At 37.8% G+C, this 23,378-nt stretch overlaps 1 protein-coding gene across 1 annotated transcript in view; it reads right to left on the minus strand.

Moving 5' to 3' along the window:
- HMCN1 (hemicentin 1) overlaps window positions 1–23,378 on the minus strand; it is a gene marked incomplete at its 3' end in the record, with an annotated part of 469,132 nt that overhangs the window by 294,668 nt on the left and 151,086 nt on the right. The window lies entirely within an intron of this gene.

Genomic DNA, 23,378 nt, shown 5'->3' on the forward strand with positions numbered 1-23,378 from the left:
AACCACATGACTTCTTAGACTCGTGAGGTTGAATTCAGTCATTAGTGAAGATAAGGCATTTCCTACCTCTGGGTATTGTAGATTCAGAATAAAATGTTGATTTAACTCTGGTTCAACATTCAAGTTTTCTGTCTTGGAATAATACGTTCAAAATAAGATCGCAGTGTCCAAACATTAGTCAAGTGCTACATACAGAGATATTTCAGTTCTCTGTGTCTCAAGAGAAATTAAAAGAAAGTATGAAAATATATAGTGGTGCCAATATTGTGAGGTTCCTTTGCTCCTCCAGTTTTTCTTTTTAGACTTGACTTCTTCTTAGATTTAATTTAAAATAGACACCCACTTGGTATATTATAAAATCCAATTTTTGTATATTATTGCATTGTATTATAACTTTTACAGTGTATTAAAATATAGTACAGTAACTATTAATTAAAAATAATTGCAATGTCAAGTAGGTAATTATTTTATGATAAAATGAGTTAAGTACCAAAAATAATGGTACATGTAACTATTGTATTTAAAAAGAATAGAAATACAAATGGCCAATAATACATTAAAAAATACACAACATTAGCCGGGTATGGTGGGGCACAATTTAATCCCAGTACTTGGGAGGCTGAGACAGCAGATCGCAGGTTTGAGGCCAGCCTCAGCTACTTAGTGAGGGCCACTGCAACTTAGTGAAACCCTGTTTCAAAATAAAGAATAGCCAGGCATGGTGGTGCATGCTTGTAATCCCCGCACTCAGGAGGCAGAGACAGGAGGATTGCGCAGGTTCAAAGCTAGCTGCGCTGGATTAAGAGACCCTGTTTCCAAATAAAAAGTATAAAATAGGTCTGGGAGTGTAGCCCGGAGGTAGAAGGGCTTGCAGGAACCCCAGTACCTCCAAAAAAAAAGTAAAAAGAAAAAAAGAATAAAAAAAAATGGCAGTGTAGCTCAGAAGTAGAATGCCCCTGGGTTCAAGTCCAGTACCACTCTCTCTCTCTCTCTCTCTCTCTCTCTCTCTCTCTCTCTCTCTCTCTCTCTCTCTCTCTCTCAACATCATTAGCAATCAAGGAGATGCAAATCAAAACTACACTGAGATTCTATTTTATCTCATTCAGAATGACAATCATAGAAAATACAAACAATAATAAATGCTGGTAAGAATGTCACAAAGCAGGAACTCTTATACCATACTGGTGAGATTCCAGTACTATGAAATCAGTACTGGAAGTTTCTCAGAAGATAGAGAATGGAACCACCGTATGATCCAGCTGTACCATTTCTGGGTATCTTTCCAAAGGAACTGAAATCAGAATATTATAGTGATTCATGCTTATCTATGTTTATAGCAGAACAATTCACACTAAACAAATCAGGGAACCAGTCTAGGCATTCATCAATGGATGAATGGAATACAAAATTATGGGTATGTACATAATGGAATTATGTGTGTGTGTGTGTGTGTGCTTGTGTGTGTTTGTGTGCACGCACACGGGATCAGGGATTGAACCCAGAAGCATTCTACCTCTGAGCGACACCCCTAGATCTATTTTATTCTTATTTTGAAACAGGGTCTCACTAGGTTGATGAGAGTCACACTATTTGCTCACACTGTCCTGGAACCTACATTCCTCTTGTCTCAACCTCCCAAGTACTGGGATTACAGGCTCTGGTATGCACTACCACACCCTCCTCACAAAATGGAACTCTACTCAGCAATAAAGAAAAAATAAAATTATATCATTTGCATGAAAATGGGTAGACCTAAAGAATCATGTAAAGTGAGATTAGCCAGTCATAGAAAGTTAAGAGTCAGTTATTTTCTTATGTAGAAGCTAGGGAGTAATCAGGATATAAGAGAAACATTAGATAAAGGAGAAGAAACCCCAGTGGAGAGATGGAAAGGGTCTAAGGGAGGGAGGCAAAATTAATGAAGGAACCACTTCCATTGACATTGTATACATATATTAAACTATCAGTGTCAATCTCAGTATCTTGTAGAGGAAGGAAAGGAAGTCAGGAGGAAGCTCCCCCAAGTCCTGTGTGCAAGTATGTCCCCATCACTCTAAACTTTAATAAATATAGTATGAGACTCCAATGTACCCAGAAAATTATATTAAAAAAGAAAAAACAATGAAAAAAAGAGAACAGAAATATAATTCACATTAGAACCAATTTATGTAGTACATCCTTGAAAAATCATCTTTAGCAAAATATTAAGAAACTGAGTTACAAAAGAGTGTGAACAGGAAAACTCCCGCTTCGCAGAAGTACTTCGTAAGAGCAAAGACAATTCCCCATTAGATAAATGTAAGTCCTGATCCGCTGACTATACTACAATTAATTATAAGTCACGCTCAACTTTCCTCATCTATCTCTGTTGCATGAATCCTTCAAGACTTTAACATCATTGTAAAAATTTTCCTTCTCTTCAAGCAGTGTCAACCTATTAAAAATAAAAAATATTTTTGAAATGCCAAAGTGGTCCCAAATGAAGTACAAGCACCAAACGCAGTGCGACATCTTTATTTCTATGAGAAGCATCTTTTCTCTTTCCTTTTCTTCTTGTGTTTTCTGCCTCAAGAGGAAGGAAAGGAGCTAAAATATATTAGCATATAATGAACAACACGAAGCAATTATAGTCGTTAGAAAATAAATGTGTATTGTTCATAATACACTTCCAAGTACCAGATTTAATCGAGTTTAATTAAACACAGTTGTTTAATGAAACAGATGCCATTATTATTATTACTTTTTTTTTGCGGGTCTGGGGATGGAACCCAGGGGCATTTGACCTCCGAGCTACACCCCCTGCCCTATTTTTTATTCTTTATTTTGAAACCAGGTCTCACTGAGTTGCAGAGGGCCTCACTAAGTAGCCGAGGCTGTCCGCGAACCGCGATCCTCCAGGTCTCAGCCTCCCGAATGCTGGGATTACAAGCGTGCGCCACCACGCCTGGCTTTTTTTTTTTTAAATGGGTTTTGAGTGATCTATTATGCTTGAATAGAAAGGAATAGGGTGTTCTGCTCGTTAGATCTATTGAAACAGCAACAAAGTCCAGACTGACTGTAACTAATATTTGATCACATATAGGACATTTTTTATGTGTGTAATATTGGAGATTGGACTGAGGGGCATTCTACCTCTGAGCTATACCTCCAGCCCTTTTTATTTTTTGTTTTGAAATAGGGTCTCACTAGGTTGCTGAGAGTCTCACTACATTGCTAAGGCTGGCCTCAAACCTGTGGTTCTCTTGTCTCGGCCTCCCAAGTACTGGGATTATAGGCATGTACCACTATGCCATGCAAGGACACATATCTTGATAATAAGAGCATTGATATTCTTATGTCAAAACAAAACATGTCTTTAAGGGTCTTCCCAATTCAAGAAAATAGAAACATTTACTTAAAGTCTAGGAAATCACTTAACAAATTTAACTGATAGAAAATACCTTTGAGTATAATATTTGATATAGAAACTTAAAAAAAAGCTAAAGGCAGGGAGATATTGGACAAAGGTACAGAACATTTATTTTAAGGGCAAGATACATGACAGGGTTATGATTCTTTACTTAAAAGGTGGGGGGAAATACCACTCAGGATTATATGGCATCTTAAGTTTAAAATGGTGCAATACCAAACCTGGTGGCACTTGCCTGTAATCTCCGTACTTGGGAGGCTGAGATAGGAGGATTGCAAATTAGAGGTGAGCTTTAGCACCTTAATGAGGCCCTCTCCAAGTTAGCAAGGCCCTGTTTCAAAATAAAATAAAATAAAGAGCCGGGCGTGGTGGCTCATGCTTATAATCCCAGCATTTGGGATGCTGAGACAGGAGGATTGCGGTTTGCGGGGAGCCTCGGCTACTTAGTGAGGCCTTTCACAACACAGTGAGCCCCTGTTTCAAAATAAAGAATAAAAAATAGGGCTAGGGGTATAGCTTGGAGGTAGAATGTCCCTGGGTTTCATCTCCAGTACCGCAAAATAAGTAAATAAACAAATCAGGCTCAGTTGTATAGCTCAGAGGTATAATGCCCCTGGGTTCAATCCACAGCACAGCACCTTACACACACACACACACACACACACACACACACACACACACACACACGTAAAAATGTAAGCAAAGCCAATTTTTATATACATCTTCATCCTACTGCAAATTTACATATATCTCTCTAGGTAGTTGCTCGAATATATCTTTCCTAAAAATCTATTCAGTCATCTATTAGCTTTACAGAAAAATCACGGATTTTTAAGCACTCTTGGGAAAATGGAAATCTTCTAATGCAGCTGCCTTCTCAGAAGGCAAGTGTGTTCAAATGCTACAGGACATAGGCAGGCATTGTTTTTTTTTTAAATATTACTTCCAATTCATCAACATTTATGAAGCTTTCAGAAAGAGATTACCATGTATCATAATATTACTTGTTGGGAAAGACATAGTACAGACTTCTGTTAGGAGTCTCAAATCACTCTTATCCTCGCCTAAGAAAATCAAATTGGAAACAGATGCAACTTATTTTATTAGAAAATACAGATACTACTACCAACAGAGGAATAAAAGTAGGTCACTGCAAGCTGCGGAATACAGCAAACGCGAGGTTTCTAGATTCTTGGGTTGTCAACCAAAAGAAAACAACAACCAAGCCGTCTGATGGTCTAATCATGGGAAATGGTCTCATGAGATTGGAAACAATCTTCTATTCATGGCAAAGACAATAAAAGTCATTCTGTAAATGGCAAAGTGAATGGACTAATGTGAGGACCACTGGATTGTACATTTTTATCAACATAAAAGTGTTTTCAAACTTTTAGGGAGCACAGTAAAAGTTTTCACTTTCAAATGGTTCTCAAGCAATTGGTAGCTGCATAGAAATGCAAAGCACCTTTGAAATGATCTCACCCAGCTCCTTAATTTGATAGATGAGGAAACCTGTCTGAAGCGAGTTCCTCTGGTTTTCAAAAGACCTAACTGGACTTATTCCAGTTCAATAATTTACATTTTTGTATAGGCACCTGTGTGTGTGCCTGAAGATGTTCTTGTAGTTTATAAAGATTTCATAGCCTATGACTATTCAACTCAGGAAAGAATGCAATTATTGTTTTAAAGAACAAAATCAAAATACATTAATACGCTCGTGGAACATAGCAGTACTAAGTAGGAATGAAAGTTAATTTTTGCCCATATCTTCAAAGATAAAACCTATAAAATAGCTATGTTTGAAAAGGCCTTTATTTTATTTATTTATTTAGTTAGTTACTTAGGTGCTGGGAGTTGCATTCGGGGATATTCTACCTATAGACTATACCACCAGCCACCCTCCCCCATTTTTTTTTTTTTTTTTTGAAACAAGCTCTTGCTAAGTTGCTGAGGCTGACCTTTAACTTGTGATCCTACTGTCTCAGCCTCCCTAGTACTGGGGATTACAGGCATGTACCATCATGTCTGGCTTGGAAGAGCCTTTCTTTATGTAATGAATTATATAATAATAAATTTCCTTAGGACATCTTTTGTCTTCTTGGTGGGAAAGGGGAAATATGGCCAGGTGTTCGATACAAATTACATTTGTATTGCTGTCGTTATTGTTATTCCTGTTTATGATGTCTTCCTTATGAAATTATAAGCTCTGTGAAGCCAGAGACCATGTGTGGAACACAGTAGATGCCTAATTAAATATGAGAGGGAGGGAGGGAGAAAGAGAGAGAGAGAAAGAGGAGAGAGAGAGAGAGAGAGAGAGAGAGAGAGAGAGAGAGAGAGAATATAAAAAGGAAGAGGAAGAGAAGGAAGAAGTAAGGAATTTTATATTAGATCTTTGCCCTCTGAGTGAAGAGTATTTTATTTTATTTTATTTTATTTTATTTTATTTTATTTTGGTACTGGGGTTTCTGAAAGCCCTTCTACCTCTGGGATACACTCCCAGACCTATTTTTTCATATTTTTATTTGGAAACAGGGTCTCTTAAGCCAGCACGGCTGGCTTCAAACCTGTGCAATCCTCCTGTCTCTGCCTCCCAAGCATGGGGATTACAAGCGTGCGCCACCACACCTGCCGCACAAAGAGTATTTTAAAGATAGCATCTGACCGGGCGTGGTGGCGCACGCTTGTAATCCCCGCGCTTGGGAGGCGGAGACAGGAGGATCGCGCAGGTTCGAAGCCAGCCACGCTGGCGTAAGAGACCCTGTTTCAAATATATAAAATTGGTCTGGGAGCGTAGCCTGGAGTAGAAGGGCTTCCAGGAACCCCAGTACCACGAAGAAAAAAAAAAACAGATAGTATCTGGATACTGTGCTCACTTACGAGAAAGAACTTGTTCAGCAATGAATTTTCGGCACTGGAATGTGATAGGGTTCAACCTGTATATGTGCTCTCAAATCTGAGCATCAAACTGCATTTAATTTTTGTTTATTTGGTTGGTTAGCTTGGGATGAATAGATGAAATCTGTAATGAAATCATTTTTAAGTTAAAAAAGAATCCTTTTCAGTAGTGTGGGACGCAGAATTTTCAAGGTCAGTGATGGTACCACGTTGGTTAAGTTAAATGCACCATCTAATTAGCAGTACCCTGGAGAGGATTGGAGTCACATCTCCACTAATACCAACATGCATGTGTGTGGCGCTTATTACATGCCAGGCACTTCTACGAGCTTTACACTGATCTCCACAACAGCCCCTCTGGCATAAGCATGTAGGCACAATGGCCTCCATTTCACAGATAAATAAGGATGAGTCACACAGGCCAAAGTTTCTATGTCACACAAACAGGCAAGAAGGCAGGACCTGCCTTCTGGTTCCAATAGCTTTTGTCTTTCACGTTTCATTTTCTGAATTGTCATAAAAGAAAATGACCATTTTCAAAGAAATAGCAACCAACTAAAAACAACAAAAATCAGTGATGTTTATAAGGAGAAATGGCATCCAGTGATTAGATTTTTCTCATCATATCATGATCCAGATTAGATTAACCTTTTTATTGCTATTTTGGCAATAAGTCATAATTATTGAACAACATAAAAACATGAAAGCTTTGAATCCACATTGTAGTTGATATGAGAAACACTTGTTTCCAAGGGGACTATTTAGTGGTAAATTTTACCTAACAACCCTGAGGGTTTCCCTAACTCTTGACCTGGCTAAGAGAGAGACTCTGCTGTAGATAACCAGGACCTTCAGTCAGCATCCTCACCCTGTGAGCCAAAATACATGATGACCACAATTTAGAGGAAGGAAGATTTATTTTCTCACAGTTCTGGAGGTTTCAGTCCATGTTAGGCAGGTTATGTCAGTGGAGCTAAGAGCCTGGTGGTGGAAAGCAGAGACAGCAAGGAGAGAAGGAAAGGGGTCTAGTCCCCAAGGCCACATCTCCAGCCTATGCCCATCAGCCACACCCTACCTGCCTGTCTTACCACCCAACAAATCCATTAATCCATCAATCGGCTCATTCACCAATGAAATTAGAGCTATCAGGGTTCAGTTCCTTCAACTCTGAACTTATTTTTTGAGTCGTCTTCCAGGGGCAATGCTACATCCTAACCATAACACGAGGAGAACGTCTTGGTCCAGGTCCAAGTTCATTCATACGCTCCTGTATAGCATAGAGCCCATAATTCAGGATGTGGTTAGATATTGTAATAGTTAGATATAAAATATGCCCCAAAGAGCTCATAAATTGGTGTTTAGAGTTGATATAATTGAGTCAAGGGGGTTGTAATCTCATCAGTAAGTAAATTCACATAGTGGATTTATCTGGGTGGTAACCTAGGGTGGTGGGGTATGGTTAGAGAAGATGGATCCCTGCAGGTGTGGGCTTAGGGACTGGGCTTGTATCTTTGAATTCCCTTGCTAACTAGCCTCTCTCGGCTTTGGCTCCGTGTCATGAAACCAAAGTGCTATGCGCGTGTTCGTTCTCTCTCTCTCTCTCTCTCTCTCTCTCTCTCTCTCTCTCTCTCTCTCCCTCCCTCCCTCCCTCCCTCCCTCCCTCCCTCCCTCCACTTCCTGCTGCCATACACTTTGCTTTAGACCCTGGCCTCACACAGACTGAACCTGGAATCTCCAAGAAACGATGAGCAAATCATGCTTCCTTCTCTTAGGTTGTGGGGTCAGGGCTTTTGAATTACAGTGGTGAGAATGTCGATGGAGACATATCACGATGCATTTATTGAACACCCAGGTGGGAGTCTGAAGGAGGTACCCAGAGAGAGGGAGCTGGAGTTCAGTTGTGAGGTCAATGCCAGAGATATAACATAATTTAAAGACATAAAGCTGCCAGGCATAGTGGCTCACAATTGTAATCCCCACGCTTGGGAGGCAGAGACAGGAGGATCGCACAGGTTCGAAGCCAGCCGTGCTGGCTTAAAAGACCCTGTTTCATAGAATAAAATAGGTCTGGGAGTATAGCCCAGAGGTAGAAGGGCTTCCAGGAACCCCAGTGCCACCAAAAAAAATTTTTAAAGACATAAAGCTCCCTTAAACAGACCTCCCTTCAAAAACTTAGACAATCATAGAGCACATCAACCTGGAAAAATAAACTTGGATGTCAACACATACAAGGTCAGAAAAGATTCTTGGAGCAAAGCTCCCCTTGTTCTCCCCAGGCAACATTCAAGTGATGATTTGGCCACCTTGTGCATACGCAGGTCAACATGAATGTTCTAGACTTGTGGAAAGTAGATTCCTCAGTGTAGATGAATGGGGATACAGTTGGTATTCAGATATTACACAACACCTCTGCGAGATTGGTTAATTTGAGTCTATTCCTAAGAATGGATCTACTTAGAGTATTCACAAATCCATTATCATTCTTTTCAAACCATAGCAAATCCACCAGAGAGAGGGTACCAGGTAAGCTCTCTTGAGAGGGTCTTCTCCACACAGTATCACTTGTATCGCTCTTCGTCTATTGTGAGCCCATTTATTTGGGAAATTCAACATTAAGCCTTACCAACAGTAGGTGCTCACGAGCTACTACACAAGGGTGGCTGGTGATTTACTGTATAGCTCATAAATGTTCATGGTAAAGGTATAAATAATAAGAAATAAATTATGGGTTATATGTTTTTCTGGGTTATAAGACTTTCTGGTGATACTGAAATTTTGGTTCATATAAAGAACATGAGTTGGAGGGGTTAGAAATTGAGAAGGCATTAAAAGAAATTGTGATACCAGGCATGGTAATGCGTATCTATGATCCCAGTATTTGGGATGCTGAGGCGGGAGGATCACAAGTTGGAAGCCAGCCTCAGTGTGGCTCTCAGTAACTCAGTGAGACCCTGTTTAAAAAATTAAAATAAAATAGAGCTGGGGCTATAACTCAGAAGTAGAATGCCCCTCGGTGGTTCAATCTGTAGCACAAGCACAACAGAAGCCAAAAACAAAAACAAATCTGTGGCGATGGTTCCAAACTCTGTGATCATACTAACAACTAAAACTGTACACTTAAAAAGTGTAATTTTATGATACATGAATTGTATCTTAAGAAAAAAATTAAAAGAAATTTGGGCTCATTACAGACTAGAGATTATTGATTAAAAAGCGACCCTCAACTTCAGCTCAATGAGTACCTAAAATATGAACAAAACTAGCCCACTTCTATATGATGAAAATTTAATAATGCACCACAGCTGAAAAAATAAAAGCACACTTCAGACATTTCTGAAGGGTGACATCATTTCTGCTGGCTATGTTGAAGTGTCAGAATATATTTTATTAATTTATCTTCATAAAATTCTTCTGTGTCACAATTTCAGTGTGTTATAAAGGATAGAAAAAATTTAGCTTGCCAGAAAATATGCTTTCTTTAAAATAATGAAAATATAGTGTTAGAGTTAAACATGTCTCGTATTAAGTCCTTCTGTTTGTTTGCCTGACTTCTGCTTATTTGTTCTGTTTTCCTCTCCTTTCTTCTTGTATCAAATATCTTTTTGTTTGGAGTAGACAAATCTCAATGGGTTCAGTTATCTCATTTAACTCTAGCTCAGAAAGGAAAAAGAATTTATAAAAAAACACATTCATATATACACTTACAGACATAAGTAAGGCATATGTATATACATGTGCTAGCATTTCATCACTCTGACTAAAACACCTGAGGCAAACAACTGGTAAGAGGAAAGGCTGTTGTGTGTGCCTGCGTGGAACTGGAGACTGAATCCAGGGGCATTTAACCTCTGAGCTACACCCCCAGCCCTATATTTTTATGCCTTATTTTTGAAACAGGGTCTCACTAAGTTGCAGAGTGCCTCATGAAGTAGCTGAGCCTGGCTGTGAAACTGCAACCCTCCTGTCTCAGCCTCCAAAGTACTGGGATTATCAGTGTCTGGTTTTTAAGTTTCAGAGGTCTCAGTCCACAGTCGGCTGGCTCCAGTGCTTTGGGTATGAGGCAAAGCAGAACGACACGGCAGAGGGGCATGGTGGAGGTAGGGGTGAGAGAGAGAGAAAAGGAGAGATAGAGAATGAGAGAGGGGGGAGGGAGAGAGGAGAGAGAGAAAAGAATAAAACAAAGAAAGCAACAAAGAAAGCAGCAGCCAGAGAGAAGATAAAGTTCTAAGAAGATAAAGTTTCTAAGACACTCCCTTGGTGACCAACTTTCAACAACCAGGCCCCATCTGTCTACAGTTTCTACTTCCTCCTAAAAGTCAAAGTATTAATCCATCAAATGGCTTTAATGCACTTACGAGGCGAGTGCTCTCCTGATCCAGTTGTGTCTCAAAAGCCCCACCTCAGGACATGGCTATACTGGGGACCACATCTTCAACACATGAGCCTTTGGGGACATTCCACATCCAATCCATAATAATCTCTATCTACATTCATACATATGTCAATGACATGCCACTCTTGGCAACGATAAGAGCAGAAAGAGTCCAGACTATACTCAGGCTCTCTATGAGTAAGAAAACTCCTAGTTATGAAGGTACCTAAGGATTACAGAAGTTACCGGCTGCATGCCCCAGCTCTTCCTCTCCACTTTTACCTTTTATTAACTCATCTGTCCTGACATACACACATATATGCACATTTAAGAAAGTATGTGAAGCCAGGTATGGTGCTGCACACCTGTAATCCAGGGAGACTGAGACAAAAAGTTAGCAGGTCCGAGCCCTACCTCAGCAATGTAACAAGACCCTGTTTCAAAACAAAATATAAAAAATAAAAAGGGCTTAGTTTGTAGCTGGGAGGTAGAATATCCTTGGGTTTAATCTTCACCACACACATACACACACACACACACACACACACACACACACACACACACATAGAAGAAAATACATGAAATGTCACGCTGCATAATGTTGAAACTGCTGACTGGCCCCGCAATTTTAGACAGGACTTGGATAGACATTGCAAACACTTCTCTGGATCCCTTCACTTTTCCCATGCTTTCATGGTGACTGGCACCCATTCTCACTGACACATTCCCTATATGCTCTAACGCATTTTGCCAGCTTACAGGCAATTTTCACTGGACCCTGGGCCCTTCCAGGATTCTCAGGAGCCTTATGTCTATCTCTGCTCTGATTACCTGCTGATTTTAAAGTGAGGTTGCTAAAATCTCATCAGAATGTTCTATTTCCCAGTAGCTTCCCAAGAACTAATCACAGTTTCAAAGCCGTGGAGCTTTAGGAGGTCTCTACTCAAATGCCACTCAGTAGAGCTTTGAGGGCATTCGCCTTGCAAATGGATTAGAGGATCTGACAGGCCCAGTCATTTCATAGGTTCCACGAGGCACTAGGGGTAGTAGCAAAATGTGCCTCACTCAGAAAGACAAGAGAGTGAGCCTTCCAGTCAACTCACATGAGTGAGAGTCACCTCACAGAGGTGATGAAATAGCAACTTAATGCAGACCTTAAAATCTGGCACTATGCATGAAAATCTCCCAATTTGCTCCAGATTTTCTCTGATTTTTAGGAAGAACCTGCAATTATATAACAGTCTAGCTTTTACTTATAACACTAGAATTAATACAGATGAACATTCAGCACTTGCCAAACATCTCTACTTCATTACAGCAAAATGTTATTAGCTCCCACAACTAAATCATCATTTCAGAGAGCCATTGGAAAAAAACGATTATCTTCAATATTTTGTATTTTCTTTCCTTCTGTGGATGCATGGATGCATGTATGTGTTTATGTATGTGCTTATGTACAGAGCTATACTACACATAGTTTGATGCCTTTCTCAGTTCTGTACGTATTTATTAACACTTCATTCGCCCCACCAAGGAAAAAGGCAAGTCTTAACAGCAGCTACGTAGTCTTCAGCCAATGACAATAGAAGAAAGGACTTACACAGGCTCATTCATTCTGAGCGTCTTACCGTGGAATCCATCACTGGTTAAACTCTACACTTCTGAGTTTCCAGACCACAAAGAAATCGCTGCAAATGCTCATGGCTCCATAAACCTATTGTACCGATCCCTTGGTTCATTTCCTAAGGCATTGTTTTGTAAATGGAGTATTGTGCTGGATAGGAGGGAGTGAACCTTTCTTATTTCTGAGGGATAATTAATTTTTATTGCAATTAACCACCACACAGTCAGTACAAACCTCTGGAACAAAATACACTGAAGTCAGCATCTTTGATTATACAGCAATTAAAATATAGACCTTCACGAGATTTAGTAAGAAAACAAATGTCTTAGTCTAAACCTGAGTGAGAGAGAGCATTGGCAAAAAATATGACCGCACTGTCTCCTGGCAATCATAGGACAGAGAAATGGAATTATAGGTGAATTAGCTAATACTTTAAATTCATAAAATATCCTGAACCATAGAAAAAGATCAATGAGCACTATTAGTTCATTAGAGATTTAATACACAGATTTCAAGCAATGGCCTCCCTTGTAGCAAAGAAAGTTGGAGCATCAGTAGGATCCAAATGTTTGGTTTCTACGTTTGCCCAGTAAATAATGCTGGTATTTATTTTAAAAAATATGTGTAAAATAATATTAACCCAAAGCAGTAATAAACAACTGTTAATTAAGTTATCCCCCACTCTCAAAACAACATAATTCTTTCATTCAAATGTTAAGAAAGCCAAGTTGATAACTCTGGAGACCAAATAATCAATAGATTTTCACAGAACCAAAACAATTAAAATTAAATGACAATGGAAAGATATCACCAGAAATAGCCCAAACCACAGTATCAAGAAAATATTCAAAATAAGTGATGGTAAGGGCTTCGACAATTATTTTCATGTTAATATTACAGTTCAGTCTAACGTCCATATTCGATAATTGATGCCACATTTCTGAAGGAAAATCTAAAAAAAAATTTTGCTGGAAGCAAAACATATTAAATACAGTCACCATTATTTTTTTGTGTGTGGGTGGGGTAGATAGCAAGTACTGTAGACAGACATAAGACAGGCCTGAATGTCAGATGCACTCTAAGAAGGAGTCATGTATTAGAAAAAAAGATGGTACCTAACTGAGGGGATGGGAGGAGGGAAGAGGGAAACGCTCTAAAGCACATGATGTACTTAAACAAACATATCAAAGTCAATCACTAAGCCAAGCATGGGAAGGAGGAATGAGGAGGGAATGGGGTGGGGATTGGGTAAGGGCTAATTGGGTGATGTGTGCATGTATGTCTCCATAAGTCTTTTATCCCATTAAGATCTATGACTACAATGCACCAATAAAAAATATAAAAATAATTAAAAAAAACTTAAAGGGAAAAAAAATGGCACCTGAAGGATGGAAAGAAAGAAGTTCAACACTGGAAGGTGAGGTTTTTTGTGATTAAGGAAGCTTTAGAAACAGAAGTGCAGAGGTAGCGATGTACACAGACTGTGTGGAGGCAGAGTCGATAGGCTAATTAGAGTGAGGGAACGGGTATTGCGAAATCCTTGGAGATATATTTGGTGGCAAGGTGAGGCCAGATCTGAGAGGGGTTGGATTCCTACAAAAACAATTTGGACAGCATTCAATTGGCAGGAAGGTTTGGTCTTTTAGAATCGGGGAAGAGCATGATGAAAGTGATATTTGAGAAAGTTTATCTTGCTGGACCGATGGGGAAAGAGTAGAAGTAGAGAAAGAGGGAATGACTGCAGAAATACAGGTGTGAAATGATGCAGACTTGGACTGGAGTGCTGACATTGAAAGGGTGCCTAATGGAAGATTTTCCATAGCAGATTTTTATGATCCATTCTATATAGAGAACTAAATTTGATGCAATAAACACAACTTCCTAAAAGATAAGACATGTTTTATTTTACTTCACTTAAGATTGGAAGCGTGAACATAATTTTGATCTATAAATGGATTCTGTGCAAGTCAGAGATGAATAATGAGGCCCAACCTTTTTCTTTTAGAAGGTCATTCTAGCATTATCTTTAAATTTCTTAATATGAAAAGTTTACACACACCTAACTCAAGAATCTCTTGGGTAATTATTTATTTAACTATGCACCTTGGATTTCAACTCTGTTTAGATACCGCATGACTGTGAGTCATGGAGTTTGTATGTGGTTGGATCTCTCTCTCTCTCTCTCTCTCTCTCTCTCTCTCTCTCGCTCTCGCTCTCGCTCTCGCTCTCGCTCTCGCTCTCGCTCTCGCTCTCCCTTGCTCTTTCTGACTCAATTTTTTTCTTAGAGTCTTAACCACTTGTAATATTTACATTATTAAAAATTAGAATGTTTTGGTAAAGTGCATTGTCCAAGGAAATGGGGCAAAAACTATCTCGTCTCCTCTCTTATGAGAAAGATGATTATCTATCTTTAGGTAAAATTTCAGAGACACAATAAGCATTTAAGCATTATTTAAATATTTGAAAAGGTAGATTTTCAATTAGTAAAACCTTTTAGGGTGATCAAAAATACTCTTAAAAGACTACATTTAAATCTCCTATTACATATGTACGTGCAATAATTCCTATCGTAATACTAGGAGAAGTATAGTATTACTGGTACAACCAAAGAGACAACTGCAACCTATTTTTCTTTGGAAATTTCATGCATTGCAGGGGAGGCAACTGGCTATTGTCTTTCCTTCAGTCAGAGTAAAGACAATTCAAGAGGATAATGCATCTGGCATTGAGAAAGAGAATAGTCTACACATCCAAACCTTCTAATCCCCATAGTTATAGGCATGCATTTCTCTTCACAAACCTTAGTTTTGGTAGTAAACCTATGCCCTATGACATATGAATTTAGAGGACTGAATACAAGAATGTAGTTCTTCAACATAGTGACAATTTTGCTGGTGGATTTGAAGAAAAGAGAGAAACACTCTGGGCAACTGGTCAGAACTTAAAAATAATAAGGTAATTTTTAATATAGCTTACAATGAAAGTATTACTATTTACCTATGTAATATGATCATTTTTTAAAAAATGATCACATTACCCAGTTCTCTATTTTAATTTTGTCTATAAATCTCAACAGGCACGGTTGTAAATACAGCTTAGTAAGTCTCAAAACCTATATAACCATAGTCTTCATGTCTGATGTCTTTATGTGTGCAAATCATAATTTATTCTTGTTCTTTATAAGCTTTTTGAGATGTTATTTACTCTTTTTTTTTTGGTGGTGGTGGGGTTCCTGGAAGCCCTTCTACCTCTGGGCTACACTCCCAGATCAATTTTATACTTTTTATTTGGAAACAGGATCTCTTAAAGCCAGCGTGATCCTCCTATCTCCACTTCCCAAGCACAGGGATTAACAGCCTGCGCCACCACACCCAGCATTATTTACACTTTTTAATATATTACCTTAGTATTTATTAAGTGACTTAGCAACACATATTTTTAGGAATAATAAATATTTTTCAAATATACTAAATCTGTAATTACTTTAATAACTTTGGCTTCTCTGGAATTCTTCAAATTTTTCCTAGTTTTGTGACCAATAAGGACTACTAGCAGGCAAAGAACAAAATATAGGCTTATCCAAGAATGGCATTTTTTCTTTAATTATAATAAGCCATTCCTAAAAAAATTGGTGTATTATTATTACTTCTTACTTATTAATCCTGTACTCTAAAACATACTAGGATTATACATCTTCTGTTATTTATATCGTTTAAAAGAATGAATGTCATTCTCTAAGACACTTTTTTTGTCAATTAACCAATATATCACATGATAAAGTAGATGGGCTCTGATAGATTCTAAGGTATCACACCTGTCACATTGGTTTCCACTTGTCTCCCATGACTCCTCTACAATATATTCTCTGCAAAATGTTATCTTCTTTCCAAAACAGATAACAGTATTTGGTTGTTTGGCTTAATAACCTATTTCAGAGACTTTCAAATCAACTTAGTGTTATAAAAAGGTACCAAGTTAGGAATTATCCTATACAAGTAACTGAAACTGTCTAGTGAAATATAGAACATGATTTTCATACAAAGTTGAGCAGATACCACAGAATTTTTAATTATTGAGTCATGACAAACAAATGAGGCAAGCTCAAGCCTTTGAGTGGCAGCATTTCCCATCCCGGAATTCTCATCAGACTGAGGAGACAGATCTGAGTTGGGGGTAAAATTCCCCAAGATTACACAGGAACAGTAATTATATGACTTCTTTTTGGCCAGAGTAGAGAAATATTGGAAAATTCTTGGTGAAATTAAGAGAGACCACTGAAGGATTTTACCTTATAAGTAGGACTAAAATATTTTTATTTTTATTTATTTTTTAACTATCTTGTAGTTCCTTCTCACAGACCTAATAAATAGTCCTGTGAGTAAAGCAAAAAACCACAGCATTACTCTATGAGGAGTTTCCAATGATGTTTGGGCTACAAGGGAAGCCTCATTGGGCTAGACCTCAACTAAAATATTTTTAAATAAAGGCATTTTAATCACTCTTTATGAGAATAAAATCAAGCCTTAACCAAATAAAGATCAACCAAACCTACAAGTAACTCAATTCTTTATCATAAAAAGTCTAATCATCTTTAAATGAATACAGGAAAATCCAATATTCAACAATAAATATGACATTGACAATGTCTAGCCAATAATTAAAAATCATTAGACATACAAATAAACCAGAAAATACAACACATAACCAATAAACTGAAACAAACACTGAAATGACAAAAATAACAGATATGGCAATTAATCTCCATGTTAAGTATCACTAGCTATTAGAAAAATAGAAATGAAAACCACAGTGAGATAAAAAATAAATCTATTAGGATGGCTTAACCATAACCATTTGCAATACCAAGTTTTAGTAAGAATGTGGATCAGCTGGAATTCATGCACTTCTGGTAAATATGTTAAATGTTATAATCACTTCAGAAAATAGCCTGCTACTTTTTTATAAAATTAAGCATATACTTTCACATGAACCATCAATTTTACTCTTAATTACACACCCACAAAAAACGGAAACATATGTTTGCACAAAGAACTGTACAACAATGATCACAGAGTTTTATCCAAAGTAAATAAACATTGGAAACAACCCAAATGCCCTACAACAGGAATATGAATAAACAAATCTTAGTATACCTATATAATTGAATTTACTGAATTAAAATAAAAAAAAACTAATGATACACTCAACAGCATGAATGAATTTCAGAAACATTAAACTCAATGAAAAATGCCTTACTCAAAAGTTCCCATTTTTATGACATTTTAGTAAAGACCAAACCAAGTACAGGATGGAAAAAAAAAAAAAACATCAATAATTGGCAGCTAAAATCCAGGGGTTGAATTCACTGGGGTGGGACATAGGGAAATTCCAAGATTCATGGAAATGTTCTATATCATGACTATGGTGGTGGTTACACAGATGTATAAATTTGGAAAATTTCATTGAAATATACATTGAGTTTAAATGCATTTGAGTTCATGCCCACTCCACCTCAATAATACTGGCTTAACATATCTCATGAGTATAGAACATTATAGATATATGATTTGTACCAACAAGAATACAAAGATAAATGTTATAAGCATTCTTTATGATCATAATGGGGTAAAGTAAAAGCATTACTCGCCCTCCTCCCAACACACATATATTATATTCACTCATTCATTCTTCTGATATTCAAAAAGCATAATAATTGGACACAACTGTAGGATATAGAGCTAAAAGTGGTTAAGACAAGACCCCCGCCCCTTGCCCTCAAGAAACTCACAATCTACCACTGTCACAGAGACCAGAGAAAAAGGGGCATATTTTTTAAAAGTAAGTATTAAGTCAAGTGGGAACAAGAATCCAAGAGGCAGCTATGGAAGGGGTCATATTCTCTTTATAGATGGGATCCCTCAGCGGCTACTAAATAAAGTATATATTTTTAGCACTTAATTATTACTAAATGTAAGCCAAGATTTTCTTATTCTAATTTTTGAAGTATTGATCACATTATAACTATTTCTTTTTTAAATTAAAATAAAATTTAAATGTACTTTTTGGTGCACTGTAGTCTCAGGTCTTAGTAAAGTTCAGGGTGATAGGGGCACACATGCACACAGAACTTTGTGAGCTTCCCTCTGGCTCCCTCCCCCTACCTCCCCCTCTACATACATGGTATTGAGATTGGCATGGATAATTTCACACGTGTACGCATCAGTGGAAATGTTTTCTTCACCACTTCTCTCCCCGCCACCATCTTCCCCTAGAAACCCTCCGACACTCCACCGAGATCTTTCTTCCATTAACTCAAGTCCCTTTTGTATCCCCATTTCTCCCTGGCTTCCACATATGAGAAAAAACACATGACTTCTCACTTTCTGTGACTACCTAATCTCACTTAACATAATGTTCTCCGGGTTCATCTATTTTCCAGCAAATGACATGATTTTGTTCTTCTTTATTGCTGAGTAGGATTCCGTCGTGTGTATAAGTCATTATTTCTCATGACTGAACCCCAAGCTAATGGCATCAGAAAAAAGAAATACTCACAAGACATACTTCACTTGACATTTCAATTCCAAAAGCTAAATGTTACTTCTATTATTTTTTATATATAATTTCTGAAGTTGAAAAATGGGTGACTTCCAGACTTATGGTTTCACATAAATTAATTCCAATTTTATTTTTTCAATGCAATAAACCTATATAAATGCCTTTTGATCTCTTTTTAAACAGGATAATTTTATCAAATCAAATTTTACACAGAAATAAGCAGAAGACAGGCAAAACCAGGACTAGTCAGTAGAAGCCGAGCGCCCAGCTCCAGATCCCCAAGACCTTTGGCCACGAGCAGCCGAAGCATGGGCTGCACCACTTAGCCGCATAATCAAAGAATAATATTAGGGCTATAAAAGCAGCTGATTCATTTCCTTGATATTGGCACAAAAACAATACATTAATTTTCTTATTATTCTATAAAGTAGGAATAATAAGCTGTGAATACTCTACTGTAGTTTCATTAGAAAATTCACTCCACACCTGAAAAAATCAACGAATGTCTGGAAAGTCAAATATGGCCAATACAGCCAGCCAAGTAAGTTTATATGTCCTTTAAAATAACACTTATAAACTGATCTTTCAAAATAAAATAAAGGTAAACTTCTTGAGAAAAGTTATTGAATCTGGAAAATTTTTAAATATGAAATGAATGGTTTTCCATTAGGGTGCTAGTCTTTTCTACATCTGTTTAGGCTAGAAGCTTCCCAAAGAATAAGTTCTCTTATGGAATTCTGAACTACAACTTCCAGGCCCCATCTAAAAGAGGAAGTATAACAACTGAGTGAAATAAGAAAATATTAAAAGACTTATCCAAATATTTTTGAAGCTGCAAAAATATTCAGAGTGAGTCTTGGGCAAGGGTACAAATTGGTTTTTATTTTACAAAAACTAGCTGTTTCCTTTGGGTTTACTTTGGAAAGATCATCTGAAAATGAATTACTGTTTAATTTTATAGACTGAATTCATAAATGGCATTTATCTAAATTAATGTATTTAGTACAATGTTTTATTCCACATTTTTAATAAAAATGGAGAAACCCTTAAAAACAAACAATAAGCGAGGATCAGGATATCTGTTCCTGTGATATTCCTCCTCCTACAAAATATGTGGAAGTCAAAACAAATTATTTATTTCCCAAAGAAGATAAGAAAGTGATTTAAATGTACCAGCAAATAAAAATGAATTTTCTGCCTAATCTTTCTCTCTACATGATTTTCCTACTTAAACATACTGAGACTGTATATTCATCTAAAATGAATGAAGTTAGATATTGCAAATTGATCCACCAACTTGCTATACTTCGATTATGGTCAAGTAGTTATCACTACCAAAAAAAATCCTTCTCTATCATACATCCATTACCTCATCTAAAGTAAATCCATGTATCGAATGTCTAAGAGCCCTGTTATATCTGTGTCTAATTACATTTCTAATATTATAGTCTTTAGTGATGATTACCCTGTTAGGAAAATTAAGGATCCTCAGACAGAGAAAAAACTATATTTTATGGCAGAACAGTCCTAACAAATAAATCTGTGTGTGTCAAAAGACAATATCATATGATAGACAGGAAGATTTCATTGAATCAAGGAAGAGTTCAGAAGAGTCTCCATGAAAGAAAGTTCCAGATTCTTGGCAGACAAAAATTATTGTAAGGCTCTGGTTCTAGATTCTAGATAATGATCTGACCTAGACTCGACACCCCAGCTCACAGTGGATGTACCACACTTGGGTACAAGGCCTCCCTGTGCACAATCAACTATCACAAAGACGTTTTCTTTCTTCTTCAATTTGCTATGATTATTAGAATTAACAAATGGTAGCAGACCATGCCTTTTATGCCAGCTTTTTCTAAATCAAATCTCAATTTCCTCACTTGATTTTATCTCTTCAGTCATCCATTTAATAGATATTAAGTATCTAAACATCTACTACATGCCTGGTACCATGGAAGTAAGTAGAAATACGAAAATTTAAACATAGAAGCAGTTTTTGCTCTTGTGGAGTTTACAGCCTAGGGTAGCAGATGCATTGTTACCATAATATGACACGAAGGGCAAAGGACAGGCATCTGGCCCAGAAGAAAGCACATTCTAACAGGATTGGAGGATGAGTAGGAACTATCCAGGTGAATGGTGGTAGGGAGGTGGTGGCTAGCTACTGCTGCGGGGGGGGGGGGGGGGAAGCGGGAAGAAAGAGCCCATCCAAAGCATAAGAGGGGGAAGAACAAGGCATTAGGGAAACTAAACAAAAAATGTATATTACAACTGGATCCCAAGTCTATATTAAACTTGATCTAAGAGAAAAGCACCTGTCATGGTCATCCCATTCTGTTCTATGTGTTAATCAAAGTTTGTTATCAATCCTTCTAGACCAAAGTTCTTCACCGTGACTTCTAAAATCCCATTTTATTGTTGATCTCCCTTCTGCAGTCTCCAATGAAAACGTAAGGTACTTCCTAACCTCAGGAGAAATAAGTCTCCTCTACGCTTGTCTCTTCTCCATCAACTCTCTTTGAGAACGGCTGATTATTATCCGGCATAACTCCCCTTGGTAACGGCCCATTGTTCTCCTGATCACATATGTCTGAGTGCCTAAACCTGGGGCAGCTTCCTCATTCCTGTCTGCTGGCCTCCCATGCCTTTGAGATTGGAGCCACTGAGCTTTATCCCTGAGGTGCTGCTACTGTTCATCTATGGAAAACTTTCACACCTGGCTCACTGTCTTCTCTCCATTCCAAGTCTTCTTGTCTCTCAGCAAGTTTTACTTTCGGATCGAGGATCTTGCCAATGTGCTCATCTCTCAGTTCTCTGAGCTTCTTAACTCCTGCATCCTCCATCCCTGCTCTATTTTATCACCACATTCCCAAGGCCAACCAGAGAATTTACCATGCCCTGGGACTGCTCAAGGCCTCTAACTTTTGTACCACAGTCTGCAAATTCTCCAGCCTTTTCACACCACTGCTCCCTCTGCAACACTTTTAGAATGCGCACTGCATGTTTGCTCAGTAGTGAATCTTTAGGATCTAACATATAATACATGGGTCTCGTTAATTTTTTAAATGAATAAATGAGTGAATAAAGCAAGGAATGAAGACACCAATTAAGAAAAAAAATGCTGGAGAGAAAAGTCAAAAGGCTCATATGGCCACAGACTAAGCAAGATGGTAGATAGAAAACGGATGGGTTGAATGGGAAAGCTATTAATAAAACAGAAGAAAAAGCATCATAACAACGAACTGAATGTAAAAAGTAAAAGAAGGAACGATGTCAAGGATGACTCAGGTCAGCTGTGGCTCAATGATTGCAAGAAAAATAGCAAATAGAAAGAGGCACTGAAAAAAGAAAATGGTCAATGATAAACTCAGCAGAGTTAACAGCAGTTTGGTCAAGATGATCACAAAGTCTGAGTTTAGGATGAGTGCTGGGGAGGCAGCTGGGCTGGAGATGTGAACATCTACAATAAGGCGCTAAAGGGAAGCAGGGAATCCACATATTCAAGTCACTCACCGTATGACCCAGCTATACCACTCCTGGGTATCTTTCCAAAAAATCAAAGTCAGAATATTATAAGTGATACATGCATAGTCATGTCTTGAGCATCACAACTGCCGATTTATAGAACCAGCCGAGGTGTCCATCAACAGATGAATGGACTACACAACTGTGGTATATATACACAATGGAGTTTTACTCGGTCATAAAGAACAAAATTATCTGCAGGAAAATAGATGGAACTGGAGAGTATTATGTTAAGTGAGACCAGTCTGTCTCAGAGAGAGAAAAGTTGTATATTTTTTCTCATATGTGGAAGCTAGAGAGAAATTGGATAACAAAAGAGGTCTCATATAAAGGATGAGAGACTCCATGGACTGTTGGGTGGGGCTTAGGGGAGGGAGGGAAGGGAGGAGGAGACTGGATGAAGCCAATAGTTCAAATGTACATATATGAAATTATCAGTGCCAATCTCAATAACATGCATAGGGAAGAAGGGAGCAAGGTGGAATCCAGAGGGAAGCATACCAAGTATAGTTTGCATGTATGTTATCATTCTATATCTCACTATGCTATTTAATTACAATGCACCAATAAAACTATATTAACAACAAAAACAAAACGTTTTTGTGGTGCTTAGGATTGAGCCCAGAGGCATTCTACCTCTGAGCCGCCCCTCCCAATTCTATTTTATTCTTATTTTGAAACAGGGTCTAACTAGGTTGACGAGAGTCTCATACTTTCTGAGGCTGTCCTAGAACTGCAAATTTCCTATCGTGGCCTTCCAAGTACTAGGATTACAAGCATAAGCCACCACGCCTGGCTATTGACCAATTAATTGAATACATGCTTGGTGTCAAACACTGGTTTAGGCATAAACAAGAAATATGTAATATATCATTCGGGAGAGAGAAATGCTATTAAAAATAAAGTACAATAATGGAAATTAGAATAAAAATTAAAATCATTGCTTTGAACAGTGCTACTAGGAAAAAGAGATGTTTTTAATACGGACCCAC

The sequence above is a fragment of the Muscardinus avellanarius genome (genome assembly GCF_963383645.1).
Source record: "Muscardinus avellanarius genome assembly, chromosome: 7".
NCBI lineage: Eukaryota > Metazoa > Chordata > Mammalia > Rodentia > Gliridae > Muscardinus > Muscardinus avellanarius.